A 21794-nucleotide genomic window follows, 5' to 3' on the forward strand; every position below is an offset into this window, starting at 1 on the left:
TTTCCCTTGAGCCCTGTTGCTTATCATATCAAATTGAGCTTTAATAAACGAAATTTATGTTAGAAAGTAGAAGCCTTGTGGAGTTTCTCAGACAGGTCCCACGTATTCTTTATGGGCCAGTGTTGAAGAAATGGACCAAGACTATTGTGTGGGCGTCTGTCAGTGGACTGCAGCACTGATGGTGGTATAATGGACGCCGAGGAAGGGGGTAGTTGGCTGCCATCAGAGACGAGTTTGAGCAGTTGGAAAAGGTCGAGTGACTCAGGCTTTGAGGGAGGTGTGCTGGGAAAGGTTAAAGAGAAGTAAACCACTAAAACTGTTTGCACTTTGCACGTTAGATCAGAACTTGGTTGTCTCTTCTGCACATTAACTTGTTTCCATCTAAACCCTTCACGTGGAAATCTTCCAACGTGTTGGGTTTTGCTGCCTGGAGCATTGCGGCTTTATCCACAGCTTTATTGAGGTGTACTATAAAGGTTTTTGAGTAATCTGAAAGTAAAATACCACATCTGTATTTTCTTCAGTCTTAGAAGGTAGCATAATTTTTAAATACAGTAGGCGTAGAGTGTACAAAAGTGATTATTGGCTACAACAAAAACCTTCCGTGTTTGGGTATAGATTTCTGACTTCGCAGGCGTAGTTTGGTAATCCACCTCGTCTTCTGCACAGCGACAGTTTTGGTGTGCAAATGTATGTTGTGCATAACCATGGAGACCAGTGTAAATGCAGATTCTCATCTGCTATAAGTCTAAAATAATTGTTGGTCAGACACAAGTTTCTTTTGGGTTGGTCTTTTTTTTAATTTGAGGCTAATTCTGAAAAGCTTGCTCTATATGTAGAAGTTATTTGTGGAAAATATTAAAACAAAAAGTTGACTGGCAAAAAAAAGAGTAATTTGAAGGTTTATTGGAGTGGCTTTTTTATTGTCACATTTTGTAATTCTCTGTTAATAAGTTTAGAAAAGAAGACTGTACTCAGAAATGGATTGGCTGTACAGAATCCATAACGTTTGCATTTTGTGCAGTATATAGAAGAGAATTGTAGCATGGAGAGAAGAGATTTTAGGACAACTGTTTGTAACTGAGAAGGTTGAAAGGGGCAGGAGAAGGAGTGGGATTCAGGTAAATGGTCTGAGTGAAATACTCTTCCGCCAGGATCCCCTGTGCTTCACTTCAGGTGGAGAATTTTGCCAGAGAGTTGGAATCTGCTTTCAGAACACGTTGAGGTTGGAGATGGTGTCCCTGTTGCTCAGGCAGCGTCCTTCCCCGGGAGACCGAGTACCTTTGGGAATATTAGTGGGGTTGTGAGACTGCTGCCTGGTCTGCCTTTTAGGGAGAATTCAAGAACTACCTCCCGAAAGGCAAGTGCCTCAGGTACTACGTTCCCCTGCGTTTGCCCTCCGCTGGCGTTTGCCGTCTCAGTGCTCCTCTCTGCCTCATTCATTGAGAGGCAGATGGGCTTTTCTTGTACCCTGCAAGTGCCATCACGGCGGGCTCCTGCCCATCCCGGGGAGAAGGAGGAACCTTAGTCATGCCTTGAAAATGACTCTCTCGGCAACCTCCAAATCTCCCCCCCTGCTTTTTTACCCAAACCCACCCTTTGTGCTTACAATTAGATCCTGATGGGTCAGCCCCTGACCCAAGTATGGGTGAGATATACTAATATGCTCAACTACGACAAAGCTATTTCTTGGCATCGTGTTTAGGGCATTGTTTTGTGTGGCCTGTGAAAGCCTCAGTAACGGATACATTTAGGTTTTCTTTGTGGAGGTTAAATGCTAGTGACAAGACGGAAAAATTCCACCAGGACCTGTAACCTGGCCTTTGCCCGTGGATCCGGCACTGCTCGGGATTGCCATGTGGGGACTGAAAAAAGAACAGGTGGCAACGAGTAAAAGGAGGCGCCTTTGGGGGAGGGAGGCAGATGGTTCCCTGTCACCCCCGCGTGATCGGCATTTGACAACTCCTCAGGCACAAAAAAAAAAAAAAAAGGAGTGATTATTAAATGCTGTATAAAGAAAAAAATCATAGACTGTAAACAAATATGCCATGTTATTTAAAGAACAATTTCAAAACATTATTTGCGATGCGCTGTATCCACCTTCAAAATTCCAAAGTAAGTGCAGTATACTACGTGATTTTTGTCCTTCTATACTGCAGAAGTCAGTGTTTGCTGTTCCGTGCCATCCCTGTGAGCTGTATACGGAGTGAGATCGTGAAGTGATGAATTGAATACGCTGCCGGTATCCAGTAGTACACCACGACAAGATTTTTTGTGGTGGAACTATCCATTTCTTTAAACTTAAATTTTTCATGAAAAATGGTTTATATCCAAGAAAGGATATCCTGCATATGAATTAATGTTACCAGCATGGGAAACCAGGAGGAGGAACTGGAATTCTGCGCGTAGGTGCAGAGCTTTGAGGCCTTTGGGATTGCAGAGATGTTTCAGCATAGCTCCAAGTGATCATGGGACAGCAGCACTGATCATGAGATGCTTGAATTTAGGCTTCTAAGAGAACTGAGCAAAACAACTAGCAGAATTACAGCCTTGGACTTCAAGACAGGAGATTTTGACTTGTTCAGGGAACTTTTTGGCAGGTTCCCTTGGGAGGTTGTGTTGCTGGGCTAGAGGCGAACCGTTTGGTCCTGAAGAACAATCTTCTCAAAGCGCAAGAATGGTTTATTCCAAAGTGTGGGAATTTGAGCGTGCGTGTCGAAGAGACCAGTAGGGGTAAAGAAGGAGCTCCTAACTGAGCTCAAACACAAAAAGAAAGTACACAGAAGTTGGAAGCAAAGGCAGAAAAGTGAGGGATATTGCCTGGATGTGCAGGGATGGAACTAGGAAAGACAAAGCTCAGCTGGAGCTGGAACCATTTCAGGGAAGGTTATGGAGCAAATCCCCCTGGAAGCCATGTCATGAGTACACAAAAGAGGTGATGATGATGACTGGGGAAATCCAGCATGGATTTACCAAGGGCAAATTGTGCCCAACTATCAGCCTTCTAAGACTGAATGGTTGGACCTGTGGTGGAGAGGAGGGGAGAGAAGTGAGTATCGTTTACTTTGCCTTTAGCAAGGCCTTTGACACCGTCTCCAGTACTATTCCTGCAGCTAAACTGGGGAAATACAGACTGGATGGGTGGCTGGTGGGGTGTGTGGCGAGCTGGCCGGCCCAGCAGGCGCCCAGCGTCGCGGTGAACGGAGTGAAGCCACGTAAATGACTGGTATTACCCAGGGCTTGGGACAGAGCTCACGCGTAGCAGGTTTGCAGGTTATACCAGACTGGGGGGAGCAGTGGGTAGAGTGGCAGAGAGAGGGACCCGCCAGGCTGGAGAAGAGGGCTGGTGGGAACCTCAGAGCTCAACACTGAGCGACGTGGAGCCAGAATGACTCCATGCAGTGGTAGAGGCTGGGCCCCACACCACCAAACAGGTTTTCCGGAAAGAGAATGGGGGGATAGGCAGCAGGTTGAGGTATGTGATTGTTTCCCCTTTCTTGGCACTGGTGAGACCACATTAGGACAGTTTTAAGCTTCTCGACACAAAAAAGACATTGGTGTACTGGAGCCCCAGTGGAAACTGGAGCACGTGGTGTACTGAGATGTACTGTGACTCTGAGAGAAATGAGTTTGGTTAATGTTGAAGAATGAAAGCCTACCAAGAGCTTACTGCTCACCCAGCTGGTGGAGGGCATAGGACAGGCGGAGGTAACAGGAAAAGACTGCAAAAAGGGAAATTTTGGATCAGATAAGAGAAAACAGTTGCACAGCGAGGGTAGTTGCAGTCAGGACAGGTTGCCCAGGGAGGCTGTGAAATCAGTTCTTGGAGATAGTCAAGACACACCTAGACAAGGCCCTGAGCTCCTGGTCAAAGGTGGCTCTGCTCTGATGGAGGAGTTGCACGGATGACCTCCTGAGATCCCTCCTAACTAGTGGTATTCTATGATTCAGAAAAACTGTTGGTCTGAGAGGTGTGGAAGGGCCCCATTCATCTCCTTGTGTATAGTCTTAACGTAATAGTCAAATTAGGACAATTTTGTGGTATGCATTTCCCTGCTGATCTCCTTTTGAGAAACATAAATATCTGCTATTTCGGCACAGTTTGACATTACAAACCAAATTTGATTAAAGTATAACACCACTTCAGTTGCACTGTGTGATATTAATTCCTTCATTCCTTTATGTGAGTCCTAATTCTGAGAGAGTTTTAAAGACATCCTTTATTGACCTAAATCAGTGCTATTTTGTAATTGAATCCTGTCCAGGACCATTGCTGCATGAATAATTCCGTTTTATGTTGATACTTCTCTGCCAGAGTTTGGCCAGGAGCTCTCGCAAGCCTGATAGCAGAGAAACGAGGTGGGCAGGACTCCTGGTAGGGTATGGTGGGGGCTTCCCTCACCCACAGCAGGGGAGAGAACATCAGCAATCTGCTCAAAGTTTTCTGGAGTCAGCACATTTCATGCCGAAAATCTGTCCTTTCTATACCGCAAGTGGTATTCGGTTGAGGTTACTTCAGGCTGACACAGACTCGGAGACTTCAGTGGGTCCGATTCCACTCTTAGAAGCTATTTGAGGCCCCCCTAGACTGACACCAATCAAAAAAAGTTTCCCAGCTAGAATTGGATTCCAACATCTTGTTAGTCAAACCTTGGACCCTTTTTGCTTAGCTTGCAGAGCGTGGAACCTTGGCTTTTTGCAGGCTGTGGCTCCGCTTCGACAACGTGTCCTGAAATTCGAAATGCGCCCTTTGGTGCGCTTCCAGCCCTCCCGACGCTGCATTCATTTAAACCTTATGAGCATTTTCTCCACTCCATCACCAAAAAATACGTTGAATGACGCAGAACTCGGCATACCCTCCTGTACACCCCGCTCAGTATCACCTTTCCTTCTGATACCGAAGCGCTGAGAACTATTCTGAGCATGGTTTTCCAGCTGGTTATGAATCTGCTTTTCTCATAGCCTCGTCTGGAACATACTTGCTTGGTTTTGAAAATGTCATGTGAGGCAATGTCAAAAGCCATATTTAAATCAAGGTATATGAAATATTCTGCTTTTTCTGTATGTGTAAGTTCCATTATTCTGTTGTAAGAGGCAAATATGATTTCTTTTTGACAAATTTTGTCTTCTGCTGAAAGAATCCCAAAGTTGGCACTAACAGGCTTGTGCTCCGATTTGAAAAACTTGGTTGCACTCTTGGGTATTTTCCATATGTAAAAATTTACATAAATTTAACTTCTACCCGCGGTCTGGTTCAAGCCCAGAGGCAGACAACTTGCATGTTACTTCGGGACCCGTTTTGGATGATTTCGCAGATATCAAATGTAATCTCTCAGGCTGTCTCACATCTTATGGAGGTAATTTTTATTTTGTATGCAGTCACACACTGTGAATCAAGAACGTTTAGTGTTGTTGTCAAGGTAATGCAGTAAGTATTCTTCTCAGTCCATGGAATTCTATGGAGTTGTCTGAAACTTGAAAAAAAAAAGCCGGTTATTGTGGCTGAAAGGTCAGAGCAAGATGAAAAGAAGTCCATTGAATAAAAGAGAAGGACTCTGTGAGTACTGTTCCTGAAGACTGTTCTGTTTCTTTGCTCAAACAGAAGTGTCTTCATGTTTGTTTCATCTTACACAATTTTATTTGTCTTAATGCAAGGAAAATCGGGAGCGGTCCCTGTGGTTTACATGAGTGGCTTTCAGAAGTGTTAGTGTCCACCAGAGAAGAAACGATGTGTGGATTAAAACTGAATAATAAGGCTGCAAACCCTTGCGGCCAAGAATTCAAATGTTCTGTAAAGAGGAAAAAGTAGCCAGAATAAATGAACGGTGGCTCTCGGGGGAGCAGGGGATGGCAACGGACCTGAGAGCGGGTCTGCGCGAAGGGCGCCCAACGCTGCTGGGGCTGACAACCTGCTGAGATGGGAGGGATCCCACCTGGGCGCGTGGGGAGAAGAGCCGCAAGTAGGAGGGTGGAAAATCCACTGCGATGAGTATCTTTAGAGACAAGACCAGCAGGGGAATTTCCTCGCCCCTCCACAAATCTCCCCTCTTTCATCTATCGTACATCAACATGTATCCTCATGGGGTGTTGTTTTTAACTCGGCAGACTTAATGACTTTGCTTAACGTTAGCAACCAGTTGCCATATTAAAACATGATATTTATACGCTGTTTATTTCAGTTTATACGGTTTATGTCAAAATTTATCTCTCAAATTTAGAAAATAATACAGCAGGTTATGGAACTGTGCTCTTGGAGCCAAATATCTTCTATATGATATATGCCATTTAAAGTTGACTATTTGTGGCAGTTACTGTGTTACAAAATCCAAGTCCTTTCCTCCTACACCACTATACGTGCGCGTAAGCTCTCTGCTCTTCGGTGCGCACACCTATTCCCGTGTAGCCAAAGATGTGCATGCAGAAATACTCATCATTTTAAATGAAAGACTTCTAGGCTGCTGTAGATACTACAGTTCTGCGAAAACTCTAAAAGCAAAGAATGTCACAAATACGACCTCGGTCCCAATTGCATAATGAAGCCTTTACAAAAGCACTGGTGTTAGAAGTAGGCGAAAGGTTTTCCAAACTTGCTGCCTCGGTCGCTGGCTTACAATACCGCAGTGGCTTCCGAGGAACGATAGATGAACAGCTTGTGAGCCTCATTGGGGAAGTTGTGTTCAGGAACGTAAACAGCATCTGAAATGGCAAACTGACTTTAAACAGTGTTCTGTAAAACCAAAGCCAAACTCTATTTTGTTACTGGTTGTGTACACTTCATTGCTGATTTTCTGTAAACATAACAGTATGTTCTTCTCTTTAATGCTGAAAGAATTTTTTCATGTTAATTTTGATATTAATTTACATTACTTAGCTAGTCTTCCTCAGCGAAAGTCAGCATTTATGTTTCTCGTGGCTGCGTTTACGTTCAGAATTACCAGAAAGCTGTTGGAACGCAGTTAATTTCATTTCTTGACTCAATCCCTGTTTAAAAAATGGCCTTTATTTATTTATTCCCCTTTTATGGCCCCTGCCTATATACAGCGTTATTGAGAAGTTCGACTGGTTAAACTAAACTCCACTTTATCACAAACTTCTTGAATTTTAAGTTCATGAAATTGGGACCTAAACAGCTCTCATATTCTGCATTCAGTAGACTATTCATGTTTAAAGTTGGCACGTACTTTAAATAAATTGCTCTAATTTAGATTAAATTAGTAATAGATTAATGTCTGCCAGTGCGTGGTGAATCGCAGGAAGGCATAACAAAATTGATAGGATGCTTTGATTGCGCTGATTAGTTTTCATTTCTTGTTTTATGACTGTATTTACAGTTGAGTTGGCAGGGAAATGCGAAGCCTGGGGAAGGTGGAGGTAGCCCGTTGCGTGCAGCGGCACTGCCAGGCACACGGGGGTTCCGGTGGCTGCTGCTTACACGGGTTGCCTCGGAAACACTCGGACTGTCTCACCTGTTTAATTTTCACGAGTGAAATTAAAGGTTAAAAGGTACTTGAGTCCAAAGAAATGATATGTCATGTTTTGAAGAGGGATAATACATATGGAATATTAGGGGGAGGCAGAGGAAGAACTGTATTTTGAGAAACATTCCACAGACACTAATACCTGTTTTCTACCCTTCGCCTGTATTTATTCTGTATTTATCGTACCACAGCAAAAGTGGAATGATCTAGAAAGTGTCTGCGCTGTACACTAACTGTGAAACAGGATCAAAGGCTTTGAGTCCCAGTTTTATGTCATCTCTTCTGGGTTATCCTGAATTCCCAGGAGAGTTTCTCTCTCCAATGAAAGTCTCTTTGCTACCAGAAAGACCAATAAAAGCAAATACACTTACTGTAATATCACTTACCAAATCCACCAATTTAATTTTCCGTTTATTTTCTATAACTGTTGTTTCTGTCAGCTAATGCATTGTCAGGTTATTGCCAGGAACCAGAGCTCTGCAGCGCTATGGAGCGAACGCGAGTGTATTCACTGGGACCGGCCACCGTTGTTGGGCGATGGCCGACTGTTCCTCTTCCTGAATATGACTTCTAGTTAGAGATGAAAATAAAAATAACCGGGGTGAAGAACACGAGCTGCCTAGGATGCACTCATCGTGTCCCCATGGGCGTTTGCTTTCAGTGGGTTTTGTTTGATTCTTGTCTAGATGAAGAGCGGCATGGCAGGATTCGCTTCAGCTCGGTATCCGTCGCGGCTGGCGAAGGCATTGCCTCTGCCTTTCTTATTCATGAACAGGGCTGTGAAGATTGACGGAAGTAGCCTTAATTTGTAATTGATCCTCGCCTCTTGTTGTAAAGGAAAATATCAGATTTTGTCAGTCTCACACCAGAGGGGGGGAACAAACGTGTGGCTGTGGTCTTAATTGGGCACTTATATTTCAAAGTTGCTAAATTATACAGTAATATCAGAGACAGCTGAATGCCATTTGGAGAGAAAGGAGGAGGATTGGTGTACAGTTCGGTCGCATATGTAATAGGATTCGTACAATTGAATATCCGAATTTGGGAAAAGAGTCTCTCTGCTTCTGGTGCCACATGTTTTTCCAGCAGTCTGACAAGATAACCCAAATAGGCTTATGGGGTTTATACCAGAGGGAAAAGCAAATAAATATAACAAATCTAGATTTCATTTTTGATAATGTGCCTTCAGTATTGAAACTAGCGGCAAATTGTCACAATTCTCTCTGCATTGGAAATACTCTTCTTGTTTTCTTGATTGTTTCCCCTCTCTTCCCGCCCTAAAAGGATGTAATAATTGTGGAGCCAAAGACAAATGGGTTCCCCGTGGTTTCCCTGTTGACACATGATCGCTGAAGGCGCTAAAGGAAAATACAGAGAGAGAGGAAGGTCGTACCCGGGTCTGCTTGTCTGAGTTGAGGCCTCGGAGCTCGGAGGGGCTGCTGAGCCTCAGCAAGGGCTCTTTCGCCCTGGGACTGGAGTCAGGGTCCTCTCTTGCCCTCTTCTCCAGCACCCTTTTACACAGAACTGCTTTTTCAGCTTGAGGGGGGTTAAGAGTGGTTAATGACCAGAGTAATCCGGCTGTAAAATGTTGCATGTGCTGCTGTAGACTTGGCTCTCGTGGACTTGCGGGGAATAACCTCACCTTGTTGCGTGCCGTGGTTCCCAAGCCTCTCTGCTAGTGAAAGAAGTTATATTTTAAAAATGCTGATGGGCTTTACAATTTTTGTTAGACTTAGAAATATGAAGAGTCAAAAGAACATTACCCAGCTGCTTAAAAACAGAAAGTGAGCCGTCTTAATTAGGAGTTCATAATATTGGCTTGTGTGTCCTTTATGTGAATTCCCAAACATCCTGGTGCCTCATCTCCTTCCATAAAACCGGTGGGGCTGCGGTGGGCTGCAGGTGGTAAGCGAGCAGCAGCTACCTGTGGTCTTTAACAGAGAAATGCAGCGGGAGTGAATATAAAAACCCACTACCACGTTGGGTAATATTGCTGTATACATGGTTATAGCCTGAAAGAGGGAAGGTGGGCTTTGCTTGGCATCTTCTCCTCCTTAAAAAGATAGTAATTGTGGGTATCAACCTAAATGAAAGAAAAATAGAGTGCTCTAGATATATATAAGGAACAAGTAGTTAAACAAGTCGATGCTTGAGAGAGAGATTAGCAGAAATGGGTACAGTCTTGACATACAAACAGCTTGTTCAGTCTCATCTGTTGCAACTTCGGCTTGCCAGAGTTGTTGCTGCGGAGTTGTTCAAAGTGTCAACAGCCCCCAGACGGAGGGAAATTGTTTTTTCGCTTCCAAGTTCTTTCTCAGAGCAAACGGCGTAGGCTGACGCGGCGATCAGTCCCGTGTGCTGCAGGCAGCTCTGGGTGGGCGCGCAGCGGCGCAGGTAGCCTCAGTGAGACGATGCACGTTTCATCCAGGGGAAACTTTGGGGGAGCGTTATGGTCATTTAAATAAAATCTTTCAGTTTAAAATCAAGGGTTATCAGAGTTATTTAGAAGAAGGAGCGTGGGACAGTAGCAGGAATTGCACCTGGTGGATTAGCAACCGCAGCTCGAGGATGGGATCATTTATCGCGGTTTAGGCGGTTGCTGAGAGAAGCGAGAAAGAGAGCAATTACCCCGTGGGGCTGCTTAGAAAATACACCCGTAAAGAGTCACGTAGGGTGGTTTGATCGCGGTCCCGGTGTCTTGGTGCTGTTCTGCCATCAAAGCAGCCATTTAATCCTAAACTGGGCTGCTTGAAATAGTTATTGTTAATTATTCGTAGTGTTCAGAGGAAGGGCAGGAGCTGGGCCCTGTTACCCGGGGGGAGCCGACTTGCTCGGGGCGATAAAGGGAGATACTGGCAGAGTCCCAGGGAGACTTCAGGCTGGGGGAGTGATCTTGCCGAACGCTTCAAACAGGCAAATGGCTGCTGGAAAGACGGACGCTTTCCAAAAACGCACGGTATTTTTATTAGTAATTATTCCATTAAGAGCTTGGCTCAAACGTAGCACATTTGCTTTTGAAATAGAATCATCGCTTTCCTGTTTTTATTAAAGTCAAATTACGACATACTGTTGCAGGCTGTACTGTTCTTGGGAGATTTTTATTCTGCATAAGAGTTCAATTTATGAATATTTACATTAAGAGGGTAACCTGTACAGGGTTCTTTTGGGGCATTTCCGTGCGTTTTTACTGCCTGGGGTTCTGTACGTGTGTTTTGTTTAGGGGTTTTGCCTCTCTTTTCTCAAGGAGTGATCGTTAATAAAAAACTTAAATCTTTTTTAAAAATGAAGTACTTAGTAGTGAATTTTGAGATTTTGTCCGTCGTTTTCCAATATGTAGTTATGGTTTGAATTTCTTTCCAATAACAAAATCCCTTTAAAAGTCGTTAGCTTTAAACTCCTCGGGGATAGGTAGAGATCTGTTTGGCTTTTTTCCTTTTTTTATAGCCTGAGTCTCATGATCAAAATGCACGCGGGGCTTTTGTTTTCTTTACATCCTCCCCTGACCCACCGGTATCTGATCTAAACCGGGGGGCTCTGCTTCGGTCTGCCTTCCCCCGCGGCCTCGCCGCTGCCCGTAATGCGTCAATGAGGTCTGTCACGCCTCTTTAATGGTGGGTTTATGAGACAGGAAAAAAAAATCAAATTGTTTCCTCTACAGCAAAGCATTTCATGGTGAAATGAAAATGGGAGGAGTGTTCTTTATCGGAATGGATTTTATGACTTCCTTTAAAAAACAATGTCACGGGCAGGACGTGTTTATCAGTATATTTTTATCGTCACAATTTATTCAGTGCCCGTCGGTGTCCGTTTTCCATTAGAATATAGAACCAAATGAACGCTTAAAAATCATAATCAGTGGGTATTAGTTACGCGTTTGCTTGTTAGGTATTTTTGGGGGGCTTTTTGCAAGTAGTATGCCTTGACTGAAGAGTAAATAACCCTTCTCGTTCCCAGTGGTAATGTAAATTAAGCTAAGGCAATTAAAGAAAAAAAAGAGCATTTTGCCAGCCTGCTTCAGGTCAAAAAATCCAGCATAGGGTAATTTGATTTTATGAAGAAAATGAGGGTTTCTTTTCTTTGGGGGAGGGCCTGTTCCTCAGGATGGGGGCATTGCATTTGGTTTTTTAAGTTTGCTAAGCACAAAGTTGATGCAGAGAGCTGGAGACGATCTAGGGAGGTTTGTGGTTGGACTCGGTCATCTTAAAGGTCTTTTCCAACCTAAATGATTCTAGGCTTGTGTGAAAAAGCAGTTAGTTGATTCAGGGTGGTAAAGCAGCAACAAGTTTTATCGTACTGAAAAGATGATGATGATGTCCAGGTTTTGGTCCTTGAAGTGGCTTCCCCATGGGTTGGGAGGAATGCCCACCTCCCGGGGCGGGAGTGGGAGATGCTGTGGTCGGAGCTGGGCGCTCCTCTCGGCCCGAGTGGCTCCTCCGACGGCCCCGCCATGGTTGATGTTGTCTGTGTCCCCTTGGGCTGCTCGCTTGAGCTCTGCCTTGCTTCAGGCATCGCTTTCACGGGCAGCTGAGACCATCTCATGGCTCTTCGCATCCCAGAGGGAAGTCTGGAGTTCTGTCACCTCCCTTGAACCAGTTCTGGTGTCTGTCATACCCTTCCGGTACCTTCAGCTCGCTTGCAGCCTGCCTGGAAAGCTGTGTGCTCTTTTTTTGGGATTAACGAGACAGATTGGCTCTGGGGTCTGGGCTGCAAAGCCAATGCAGGGTTTGATGTACGTAGATGTGTAAGTCCAACCAGTCCTACAGCGGGAGAGGGGAATCTCTCCCACTCAACAGAAATAAACTCCCAGACAACGTCGCCTCGTTTTCCCATCAGTGTTTGTGTATTCTAGTCAAAAGTAGATAAAATAAAACAAAAGTTAAAAGCGTTGGCTTTAATAAGACCAGGGTATAAATGCATAGGAAAAGTGCCCAGGGTTGAAAATCGCTGGCAACTTGGAGGTTTCTTTGGCCAGGTAGAGTGAGGGAACAAAGAGACACTGAGATACTGTTGCCATGTGAACACGTCATTAAAAAAAAAAAGGACGCTGGAAAAATACCATTATCAAAGACCCTACTATTTTTCTGTCTGTTTTGGTACCGAATGTCTTTTATATACAATAGTAAGCATTGCTAATGGATTTTCAGTTCATCACAGCTAATAATGCAAAAAACACCGCAGTATAAACCACAAAACCTGTGTGTGTTTGCGTTTTTGAGGCCGCTGTCCCTGCTGCACGGTCCCGCAGGCACGAGGCAGCCTTTCTGGGGTCGGCTCCTCGGCGGCTGTGTTCCTGTTTCTCAACGGTTCCTGCAATTTTAATTGTAGAAGTAATTTCAAGCTTAGTGGGCTTTCCGTCCAGCTGGCCGCAGTTGTGCTTTCGTGGAGGTGTTGCCCTAAATGTTCTCATGTATTTTCTTTTCCTGACAAATTTCCTTACATAGCAAAATCACACGCACAGTTCAGCAGTTTAAATTACCTCCAGAAGTGTAATTTTGTACACAACTGTTGATCTAATTCTGAATTTTCTCTGAAATATTAAATTCTGTTGTCCTTCTACGGTCACATCAAGCAGATGCAGATCTGCGTCTCACAGCAGGGAAATGGTGCTGGTGGTTGTCGTTACGAAATCCGGGAGATTCGGGAAATGTACGTCCGTTATATACAGCAGAAATTAGTTTAATACCCTCTTCTTTCCATGTCTGTTTATTCACTTTCTCAGTTTTCCATCAAAGCACCTCTTAATAGAAGAATTAGGAGTCTGATAGATTTCTTTTAATTAGCTTTTCCAAGGGAAGGAAGTACTTCAGTTATTATAACTGATCTATTGAGACGAAGTACCAACTTCAGCATTGTGGCCATTTGTCCTGTTAGAACTTACTAGGGCCAGGTAACGTGTTTTTCTTAGATTATGGTGTCATGTAGGAAAATACTAGGAATAAGAAGATGATGTCCCTTCTGTCATAAATTTATGAATTAAGCGTTTGAAGTTTGATACGAGTGAAAACACGGGGGGCGGGGGAGAAAGCAAAATTGTAAAGGACAGTAGTATAGCACGGACTTCCCCATTGTATTATTTCATCCTTATTACATTGCAGCCAGTTACTGCTGTATTTTTTGAATACTACGAGGGGAAGTGTACAAAAGAAAATCAATGTTTTTTGACTATGACTCTTGGAAGTATCACAGCTTCTTAATCCTGATCCAAGTTGAATCCTTCTGTTCCAAAGCAGGAGGAATGCTATCATATACTAAAGCTCAAATTTAGGAAAACGGTGTATTGGGTAAGTAAGAAAAATGTTTGAAAGTCTTGATTACCTTTCTGGAATCAGTTAAATAGCGATTTATGTGAAAAATATTATTTATTGAGTAAACAGTTTTATCTGAATACCTCAGGTCAAAATTAAACATATCGGTACCTCCAAGGTATTACTTTCTTATGGTATACAGTGAAAATATTAAAGGTGTTCAGAGATCTGATCGTCCTAGGTCATGTTTTTTCCAACAGGTTTTTTGGCAAAGTAGTAATTTGCTTTTTTTAGTTGTAGTAGGTTTCTGTTGCTGAAATCCAAGATTCATTTACATTTAAAAGCTATAAAATCCACTCTGAAGTCCTTACAAAGAGGACTTTCTTTTCTTCTGCAATAGTATATATTAACCACTCTCTGGTGCCCCAGATTCCGCAGTTCTCCCCATAACTGTTTCCTCTTGGCCAGCTCTATCTTGTTCTCCATTCGCTTCATTATCGGTGTCCTCTGATGGTGCATCTCCGTGAAAGTTTTCATTTCCATCAGGAGAACACTTGTGAAATTTCCCACCCGTGCCTGCGCTTCACCCATTGAATTGTGTCTCAGAGTAGTCTTGGATCTCGATGTCTTTGGAATGAGACTGAACTGGAAGATGCACTCCAGTCCCTGTCGGGTGTTCAGAGTAAGAGCTAGTGCAAAGTGAAACCTACAGAGTCCATTCGATGTGGGTGCTGGGCTCTCGGAATCAGCTGGTTCACCCTCCGGCGCCTCTCCTGCTGCCTTCCGACATAGATGGAGCCTCAGCCAGGGTTGACAAATCCCTGACGCTCTCATTCTGTAGATGAGACACTATTTTGAGATGAGGGCACTGTAGCTGTGACTCTCCGAGCAGTTAAATATGGCCAAGAATAGTCTAAATATGGCCACTAAGTAGTCCTTAAAGTGTTTATGCATCTTAATTTCATACATTTCAGCACTACCTTCCTGAGGTCGGTTGTAGCAGTGGCACACTCGTTACACATATGAGGGAGCCGAGGCACAGGGAATTGGACGCGTCCCAGGTCATTCAGATAAGGGCAGCAAAGCTGAAGCAGATAACATTCCTACTCCGCTTTTCCTTTGTGTACTATATCCGATGGTATAATTGGAATGTTATTGCCCAAAGCAGGAGGGAGCCGTGAATATGCCAATAATGTGCCACAGGAGGCAAAAAGGAGGAAAAAGGAAATCTAAACCGGAGGGGGTGGACAACATGGAAAATATTTCTAATAATCAGCTGACAAATAGAGCATTTCAATGACTAGTTTTCAGGCGTGGTGTGTTTGACAGAGTTGTTTTTAAAAGATCACATCAGCATCCTGAAATGATAATGGCAGAATAGCACCAAGGACACATGTTCGGACTGTTTGTTATCTCGCCACAGTGAATTACGCCGATGGCAGCAGGGGTCATTTTTCCTACACGGTTAAAAGCTGGGTGCCACAGTAGCGTATCCCACTGGTAGGCACTCACAGCTTTTGCCTCTTAGACTTTACCAGCCTAATGTTGCTAAAATAAAAACATTGTGCTTTTGCCGCTGAAGAACTCGTTACAGAAGTCGCTGATGGTTATTTGTTTGAGTCCAACTCCTTGGGGGTATTTGCGTGTTCCCCCGAACATTTTGATAAAATAGTTGCAATAGGTGATGTCTGCTCAGAAGAAACCCTTGGAAAGGGCAGCTTGACAGAAGGGACTTGAGAAATTAGGAATCCAGATGGGTCTCCCGCATCTTCGTCCTGCACAGCAAAACGAGCTGGGAACCTTTGGTTTGCACATCGGAGGTCTGTAGGGAGACAGAGAGGGGGGGAAATCTTCTCTTGCCCTGGGCCAGCGGGATTTGGGCCGGGGTTGTCTCAGCGGAAGTCTTGGTGTTGCACCTGAGCAGCCCAAACGCACAACACTCTGTGTTGGGATCCTGTATAAAGCACAGGTACCGTGGCTAAAAATAATTCCTAGTGGAAAGTTAAGAAAATCCTGCTTTCTCATTTTTCTGCTGCCCTCGTCCTGTCGGTGGGTGCCGGGCACCCCGCAGTGACTGTGTTTCAGCAGTCGAACGTTCTCTGTATTTGTGTAGTACTTTAGACATCGTTCTGTTGCCCAGGTTACTACAGAAGCATTAGAAAAATTATTGTGCGAAGCAGAAAAAGGACCGCTTGACATATTTTGCTTTGTTTTTAACTGATTTTCGTTAGCTTTTAACTTCGTTAGACGCAGACAGATAAATGAACTGACTTTCCCTGGCTATTGATCCAGAATTGAAATTGTATTGCGACAGTTTTAATGTATCCTCTCAGCAACATTTATTTAACCTCAGTCTCCCCCTCCCCACCCCTGCCTGCAGTGGAGCCACGGTTTAAGGAGTGATTCATTTTCTGTCAGCTGTTTCGCTGAAGGATTTCTTTCAGACGCTGCTGAAGACAACGTGCTGTATCTCCACTGTACAGCCTTTGTGTGATGCCAAAATGAGCACGGACGACTTCTTGATCTCTTAGAAAAACACAAGCTCAGAAAAACTGATATATCAGCAGCGGCTGAAAAGATAAATCTGTTGTGTATATGTCTGGCATGCAACGATGTCGTTCTTTTTCCATGTTCTTAGCATGTCACTTGCTGAATATGCATATTTTTTTTTTTTTAATTTAGATTAATGTGAAGCTGTGTAGGAATAGGTCTGCAAAGAATATTGCAGAGTGTAGTTACTTTTTGAAAAGTGATGAAATACATGTTAGAAAGAAGAGACTTGTTTTGCATGTTACTTGTTACACCATGCTTAAAAGCTTGAAGTAATAAAGCCGTTCCCTCATTGGCATTAAAACTAATTTTAGTGTAATTACTCATTAACACAGCTCGGCACTGCTGAGCATTCTGCTCACACGGCTGTGTACAAATCAGTTTGTAATGGCACTCGAGGCATTTTTGAGGAAGAATGGGGAAAAAAGGAAGGGAAATAAGCTAGTCTTCTAAATACATTCCACAGCTATCGCCACTACCAAATTGCTGCCAAGCTGGTATTTAATTGCAGCTTTCGGGGGGGAGTTCTCTTGCCTATTCATTGCTTACCTTACTCGTACGATTTACAAGTCCTCCGTGCTTTTATTTGGTTCACAGTTTATTTTTCCGACACCACTAGTTTTTTTGTTGTGTTTGACCGATCTCCCTATAATGCTGTCAGAAGGAATATTTCTGGGTTTGAGTCTTGCACCAGGATGAAACTGGGTTTCTGTGAATCTGGGAAATCTTGGCAGCTCTCCCAGACTCTTCATCTTGGTGCCTGCAGGTTCTTCAAGCGCTGTGTGCAGATCACTTAAGTAAAAGATGGATCTTTTTCATTATATAGGAAGACAAATACATGAGTATGTGGGATGTGTTTTAGATTAAGCAGATGCATTTTAAAAATTTATCAGGGGAATAATTTTCCTTAGAGAAATTTCAGCGTTTTCTTTCAACTTAATTATTTAAAATATATTTGTGTTACATTTTAACTAAATAGAATGATTTTTAAAGAAAGGTAAGGTGTAGCTTTTGCGTCAAGAGCGTGTCATTTGAAGCAGATCGCCTGACGGTATTACCAAGACACATGTGAGAAACCAAAGGTTGAATGTAAGGCGATGGAAGATGCGTGGTTCGCGTTTCGAGTGGGAACAGGTATCCCAGCTCTAAAAAGACAAGTGCGGTGCTGCGGGACGGCAGGCTGGGGCTGTTCCGGGGGCGGTTGTTCTTTGTAAGAGTTGAAATTAATCTGCCGTCTTCCTTGAGTTCAAACGAGCAGCTGAAATGGCGGTTAGAAGGAATTTCTGTACTGAACTGGCAACTGCCCCTTGTGCTGGGCATGAAGAGTCTTAACTTCCTTTTTAAGAACTGGAGGCGCTTCGTATGTTCAGTAGTTTTAACTAAATGTGTGAAGCAATCAATCAAAGAGGTCACCGGGATGGCTCAGAAGATGCTGCTTCCGAAGGCGTTTGGCTGATGCAGCTGTACAACACAAGTATGGTTTTATAACAGCTTCCCTACAGATTATTCATCAAACTGTTTCATGGTTTTAAATAATATTAATGTAATTAGTTAATAGAAGGGTAGGAAATTAAGGCTTTTTGCAAAGGGAAAATATTCATTTGAAGAGTGAAGGGTACAGAAGTTTGAAATGAAATGGAAGTCAATCAAGCAGGCGCTCCGGGAAAGATGCTGAAAGCGACGGGCACCAAGGAGAGGTTTTGCCGAGTCCCGTACCTCATTCCTGGTGGAAACACGATGTCAGAGTCAGGAGAGGTGCGGTGAGTGAGCCTCCGGTCTAAGGGAACTATTGACACGGGCTCAAATTTAAACACGGGAGAAGCCTGGCTGAGGTAACTGGGACCATAAATGTGATATTGAATTGGTGCTCTAATTGTCATTTAGGAGCAGAGAGGTGATAGTTGGGAAGATCCCCTTACCCCGATGCAGGGCTCCACGTCGCTCAGTGTTGAGCTCTGAGGTTCCCACCAGCCCTCTTCTCCAGCCTGGCGGGTCCCTCTCTCTGCCACTCTACCCACTGCTCCCCCCAGTCTGGTATAACCTGCAAACCTGCTACGCGTGAGCTCTGTCCCTTCCTCCAGGTCGCTGATGAAGATCTGAAACCCTCTCTGTCCCAGCATCAAGCCCTGGGTAATACCAGTCATTACCTGGGCTGCTGGTTTACGTGGCTTCACTCCGTTCACCACGACTCTGGGCGCCCGCTGGGCTGGCCAGCTCGCCACACACCCCACCAGCCACCCGTCCAGTCCAGATTTGGCTTTCCTAATTCCACCTCTGCATGCCTGGGTGGTGGTTCTGTGTTTTGCGGGGTTAGCCGTTTTGGTCTTGGGGTTTGCTTCCTTTACGCTGTCTGTGCTTAGGCTGGGCCAGGAGTGCCCTCTTCAGCCACGCTGCCGTCTTGCCCTGCCCACGCCTTTTCTTGCGTGTAGGAAAAGGGATCATTCTGGGGTTGTGAGGGGTTTGTCCCCGAAGGTCACCCGGCTCTCCTGGGCTCTGTTGCCCACAAGGGCAGCTGTCCATGGGATCGGACACGTCCTGTCACCATGCTCAAGTTTCTTCTTCTGAAGTTCAGTGTCTTGATTACACCAAATGCCTCTGAGTTTCCTCATGATCTTAAATTCTACCATCTGTCATCATTTCAGCTGAGGATGCCATTGACTATCAAATCTCTGAACAAATTTTCATTATTAAAATATTATATTGCCTTTAAGAAAGCTGATGGGGGACTTTTTATAAGGGCATGTAGTGATAGGACAAGGGGTAGTGGCTTCAAACTGGAAGAGGGGAGATTTAGATATTAGGAAGAAACTTTTCACTCTGAGGCTGGTGAGGCACTGGCACAGGTTGCCCCAAGAAGCTGTGGCTGCCCCGTCCCTGGAGGTGTTCAAGGCCAGGTTGGACGGGGCTTGGAGCAACCTGGGCTGGTGGGAGGTGTCCCTGCCCATGGCAGGGGGTGGGAACGAGGTGATCTTCAAGGTCCCTTCCAACCTAAACTGTTCTGTGATTCTATGATTTACGAATAGCCAATCTAGGAGAGCGTCTCTCCTGCTGGGTCATCCAGCACTGGTGTCGAGAACTTATCCACGACACACGTTGGTGCTCACTGCTCTGAGAAATGGAGATGGTTTAGATTGCAGTAAGCTTACAGTGGGAACTGTAAGTGCTGATAACTTTATCTAGACCCTTTTGTGCCCCGAGATGCTGCTGTTGCCCCTTGGTATCTTGTATTGTACCATCTAACGTGGGGTGAAGCTGTGTCGTGAGGAGTCTGCAATAACAAGGTTCGCCTTGGGGGCACAGGAGCCCTGTCTGCGTCCAGACGAAGGGGTAAAATGTGGTGCGTTTCTGTAAGAAACCTAATTACGGGAGCATAAAAATGGTTTAGATTTTGCGATGAATGTGAAATTAATGGTGTAGTCTATTGATCAGAAGGGGGGTGCTGGAGAACACTTAATTACGGTGTGGAAAGGATAATTAAGAAGATAGTCTTGAGTACGTGTCTTCCTGTGACCTGTATTCTCAGTGCCAAAATATGTATGTTCCTGGCTCTGGGAGTCTTGCAGAGTCCTTTAAAGAAACAGATACTGAAGTAAAAAGTCTTGATTTTGGTATCAAAGGAAGAAGAAATGTGTAATTTCAATGTAATTAAATTGGTGGCTGTATTTACAGCAGTGCTTGTTGGGGGAGTGAAGCTTTCCCAGTGGACAGGATGGGCAGCGCCTGTGAGGGGAGATGAAACATGGATGGGAGCTTCAGGTGGGGTGGAAGGTGGGATGGAGCGGTAACGGGCTCACCGGCACACGGGAGGGGAGGGAGGACATTGCCAACGGCCCCGTGGAGCTGCGCCTCGTTCGTGGTGGCCGTTCCTCTCCAGAACTACACCCTTGGCTTTGTGGTGTCATGTACAGTGGTGTTGCACATGAAAGAGCGAAACGTTTCCTGGTTTGCCCACATACTTTTATTACATTGTGCAAGTCTGATAAAAGCAAATATTTTGCTCTTCCGCCATTGTCAGTAGTTGTCGGGGAAATAAAAATGAAAAGAAATGAAAGTTCTGCAAATCCAAGCCCTGCGTGTAAGACGGTGCTTTGGTTGACAAGGTTTCTTTAGAATCAAAAATCGGGTTGTTGCTGGTGGTAGGTGGTCTCGGTGCAGCTGAGACATCCTCAGTGTGTCTGCCTGAAGGTTTGGCTGTTCAGATAACGTTTTTGGGGTTGGTGGGGCTTTTTGTGTGCAGTTTTCTCCTTGTCTATCGAGGCACAAGTCCACATATTCACATAGTACGTTGAGTGGAGAGGCTGCAGCTCTCAGCAAAAGCTGTGCTAGTCCTGAACTCTTTCTGGGGAAAATCAGAGCCATTTTAGGTCGTTTCCATAATTAGTAAGTGAATAAAGGTATTTGGCTGCATAGATTCCCATGTGGAACATGTCATCAGGTGGCTTAAGCTTGGGTAAATAGTTAAGAATCCAGAAAAAAAAAAATCAGGGTATCCTCAGCTTTAGGGTTTTGATACTAATTGTGTTTCCTGTAATACTCTGTGGTAATTGGGGTCCAGCTGCTCAGAATATTCCGGTTAGATTTACTGGATGGATTGCTTTAATAGGATTTGGAGAACAGCTATTTGTACGTTACAGCTTGTGCTGTTAACTTGCCAACCTTTTAATGCAATAATCCCGGAGATTTATCCTAGCTTTAAAGTAGTAATACAGGGAGACGTACATGACTTACCACAAAAAAGTTTGTAAAGTCTTCGTATAACACGAAGCTGGAGTTGGTCGTGCTTGTTAGTCTCTTTGTAAAATGACGTAATGTATGTTATGAGAGGGAGGAGGAGCACTGATGGGAAGAAAACAGTGACCTTAGTGAAAGTCAGGAAGGAGTCTCTATTTCACTGCGCTGCCGGGTTGGTCACCACATCTTAACCACTGGCAGGAGCAGAACCCAACCGATCAGAAAGCGGTTACTGCCTGAACCGACTTCAGTCTTTAATTGCACAACCTGGATGAGTTTGCACTTCTTAAATGAATTTTGTGTATTCTGTCTGTCTTTTTTATTTATGATTGAGAATAGTATAAATGAATTCTGCATGTTAATGAAATAAAGTAGAAAATCGGGTCTGGATGTATTTTTGAACAAATAATACAAGTTGGGCTTTTGTATTGGTAAACATGTGGTATTAGATCTGGTTTACAAAGAAATGAAAATATTGTTTGCCGCTGGTATGTCCTCTTACAAGGTCATATTTTATCCTCAGTTTTCACCCTTCCCCTTCCCTTGCCACTTTCATTACAATGGAGATTTGGTCTGCTTGCTCGACAGTGACGTGTCCTTTAATATTTCCCATTAGTTTTCAGTAGTTACCTTTGCCTGCATGTCAGCCTTCAGTTTAATGGCCTTTTTTGTGTGTGTTCATTTTCTTTTGTTTCCCATCGTGGTTTTGTTTATTTTTGTGTTTTTTTTCTGTTTTCTTTTTTTAAACCGTGGTGATGTTTGCCCTTCATATTCCCCAATGTTTGCACAT

At 44.1% G+C, this 21794-nt stretch overlaps 1 protein-coding gene across 2 annotated transcripts in view; it reads left to right on the top strand.

Moving 5' to 3' along the window:
• Window positions 1–21794, top strand: part of NEO1 (neogenin 1) — a 144099-nt gene that overhangs the window by 70457 nt on the left and 51848 nt on the right. The gene's annotated exons all lie outside the window — the stretch shown is intronic.

This window comes from Charadrius vociferus, unplaced genomic scaffold, assembly GCF_000708025.1.
Source record: "Charadrius vociferus isolate BGI_N301 unplaced genomic scaffold, ASM70802v2 scaffold132, whole genome shotgun sequence".
In the NCBI taxonomy this organism is placed as follows: domain Eukaryota; kingdom Metazoa; phylum Chordata; class Aves; order Charadriiformes; family Charadriidae; genus Charadrius; species Charadrius vociferus.